We start from the raw sequence: 3,782 nt of genomic DNA, 5'->3' as shown, positions 1-3,782 counted from the left end.
TTAAAAACAATCAGTTTAACAAATTGAATCACATCAAACTAGAATAGTGTCGTCGTTATATTGAGGGAATGCTTTTCAAGGAATCATTGACCCCTATATAATAATTTCAATGTGAGCATAACTTGACATCAAAGAATATATCAAAATGAGTGAATTTGAGCTTCCCAAGGTGGATTTGAGTGGTCTTGATTTTAACTGTCTCCATGATTAAGACATGGGTGTGGCTAGTAGCAAATATAGGCTAGTATGGATCTAAAAGAAATTTGGAGGATTTTGAGGATTGTTTATTGATCAGGTTGGCCTATAGAGCTTCGAGGTGTGGAACTGTTGGGGCAAAGCTTATTCCATGAATCTCTCGAAGTACGGTACGTTGAGAAGCTAATAAACACCTCGCGGTGGGCTTACTATTTGGTTTTTCTTTTTTCCAATGGAAGGCTTGTCCCCTTTTTTTAAAGTCTGAATGAATATTTTTGAATAAGCTGCCAAAATATAATGTGCAATGACTTTTCAATTAGAATTGGCGCCTCAGGAAACGCATTCTTCAGGTACCCTTAATTTTATATTTTATTAAATTTTAAAGCATATTTATGATTGCGATCATAAGAAAGTATAATCATTAATTAAATTTTGAATGAAGCTCTTGGAACTTCATACTCACCATCATCATCATTTTCTAATGGTTAAGCAATGTTTGGAATAATGGCAATTCATGATGAAGAGCTTCTACAATTGATCTCATAAGAATGGTTCTTGATGATATTAGGTGTCTTGGAGGATCATTAAATTCAAATATGGAATCAACAGAACTATTCAATTGAGATTTCGAATACTTATATGATTTATCATAAATAGGAACCAATAGTCGTTATGCCTGTCATAAGCATCCAAACTATATATAGCATAAATTGGCCAACAGCCATAGTTAGAAGGAGGCTTGAAATTAGCAACTTCTAATTGGTGAATGGATTTACAGACTCCAATTATAGAACTATCTATTATTTTACCTTGGTCTGAAGCATTTATGGTATGTATTGTGGACATTTAAAAGAGATTTTTAATTGTCTTCTATATTTATTGATATATTAGTGGACTTTGAATATAATGTTTTTTTTATTTTTGATATAGATAAAGGATGGACCTAATAAAAGGTCCAAGCGACGCATTGTCATCGGTAAAAAATGGATGGATCAGAAGAACGCATTCCATTGTTTTTCAGTACATTCAAGTTTCGCTAATGATGGTGATATCCCAAAGGAGTATGTTGATGAGAGGCATCCACTATTTTCAAGTTCATTCAAGTAATTACGATTATTGAATGTTCGCGATTTTCAGAATGAAGGAGAGAACATAAAGATACTCTGGCATTCTATTGTGGTGCTTAGCTCCATAGGATTCGGATTATATCTGCACTAATACTTAAGGTTATGTTTGATGTTAATTATAGTATTATGTCTCTGTGTGTTGTACTATGTTGTGTTCTTAATAATGCCAGAGTTTGTCTATGTTGTGTTCTTGAATAATAAATGAAGAGTGTTGTTGACATGTTGTGTTCATGAATAAAAAAGAAGGCTATCTCGTGCAATAAAGTTTTAATGTTAAATAATGTTTTGAGCTTATTAAGAGATTATTAATGGTATTTCATAGAGTTGACCAATACTCAGAATGGAAATTAACAAATTTTACTAAATAAAAGAATAGAAATTCTAAAGCTTAATTATATATAATATAATTAAAATTATTATATATTACTAGAGAGAAGAATTGTAAATTTTATAAAAACTTCTTTTAGGATGCAACAAGTATTATTATGAAAATAGTTTAAGAAAATGAATAGAATTTTCTTTTCTCTGCAATGAATTTTTTTAGAGATATTTATAATCATGTAGATATCTTAACATTAGAAGAAATTAGGGTGCTTCTTTACTAAGAAATTTTAAGTATTTTCCACGACATATGAGATCAAATTCAAAAGTGATGGATGAATGAAATCTTAAAACAACACAAACAGCAAATTAATATTATAATTTAGTAAGCCATAAAGGTAATTAGATTATGGGGAACGGAGGATTTCTGGCAAATAAATTCTAAATGTTAAACAGTGGAAATCCATGTGAATAAAAAATTATTCCAAACGCGTAATAGAAACTCTCTTTATGCTACAAATATTTAAATGCAGATGTGTATATATAATATATTATTATATATATTGTGTGTGTGTGTGTGTGTGTTGTGTGTTTGTGTTGGGTGTGTGTGTGTGTGTGTGTGTGTGTGTGTGTGTGATTGAAATGATTTTTTCATGAAGCGGTGTAGAAAAAAATGAATTTTACTCGCTTAAAGTAAGTATTTGAAAAAGAAAATAGATTTATCATGTTGCATGATTGAAATGATTTTTTTTATTATTGGCACTAAAAAAAAGAGTTTCACTTGCTTGAATTTGAAAAAATTTGGAAAAAAAAGTCAAGTTTATCCTAATTAATGTTGTGTGTCCGAATATTTGCATGTAGAGAGAGTATGTGTGCTTAATATTTAGTATTTTACAATTATCTAATATACACAAAGATTGAAGAAGGCCGCAAGAGACATATCGAAGTTCTTACATTGTCAACCTGAAAAGGTGAAAATTCACGGGACATAGCATAGTTGAAATGAGCATAGTAATCTTTGTCATTAGTTATAAATTATAACATTCTCTGTTATTAGGAAGCATGTTTATATAATATAGTTGATATAATATATATATAGAAAGGATTCTATAGTAGAAGTTGGAAGAGCTTTTGGGAGCTATCCTTAAGAGATCATTTGTTGTATTTTAGGTTGTTCTCCTTTAAGGAGAGGCAGCCAAGAAATCCAACATTAATCTTGATGCTAACATCAAGAGTCTGATTGGGTATCGATGACATGCATCAAACTTATTAGCAATAGTGTGCATTGGTATTATAAGAGAAGACATGCAACAAAGTTAGCAGGTGTTGGTGTATACAATGCTCAAGAAATCATCATTGGGTAATAGTGATTGGGAGGCTGAAATTGGGCAACAATTGTTATGGGACTCTTATTTGGGGATAGTTTTCAGAGGACCACAATCAGGGAGAGGTCATTTGAAGGGTGTATCTGGGTAGCTGTAGTCCAACGATCGTAGTCGGGCTATGATGATCAGTGGTAGCTAAACATCAGTAGCTAGAGGATCATAGTTAGGGGGTCATAGTTAGAGGATTGTAGTCATGAAAATGTCTTCATATGATTATAATTGAGTGATGATGGTTGTTGGAATGTAGTCGGGGGATAATGATCGGATGTCCTTCATCAAGAGACATTCGTTAGAGGATCGTAGTTGAGCGATAGGGTTGAAGGATGATTATAGTTGTGTGATGATGGTTGAATGATGGTGAATGAACCATGATAGCAAGATGATTGTGGTCACACAATGACATTCGGGAGATAGTTTTCTGATGAAGGAAATTTGGCGATGACAGTCTAATAATGGAAGTCGGATGACAATAGTAGCTGGTGGAGATCATAAGTGTCGAATGTCACATAGAGCTTTAGAATTCTTTAGATTTTTAAGTTCTTTTATAACTCAAATTCAAGTATCCTTCATATGAAGAATGGTGGTTTAATTATAGTATTTTGAGAGTAGAATTTTGAAAAAATCGAACAAAATTCTATAACACTATCAGAGAGCTCATATTAAATCTATTGATGAAAAATAATTCATTAAGCATTTAAGTATCTTAATGACCTCAAAATTGAGTATAATTAATTTTTTTTAGATTTATCTCATT

The sequence above is a fragment of the Dendrobium catenatum genome, unplaced genomic scaffold (genome assembly GCF_001605985.2).
Source record: "Dendrobium catenatum unplaced genomic scaffold, ASM160598v2 fragScaff_scaffold_106, whole genome shotgun sequence".
NCBI lineage: Eukaryota > Viridiplantae > Streptophyta > Magnoliopsida > Asparagales > Orchidaceae > Dendrobium > Dendrobium catenatum.
The sequence above is the reverse complement of the archived record's forward strand: the minus strand, read 5'-3'. Positions refer to the sequence as shown.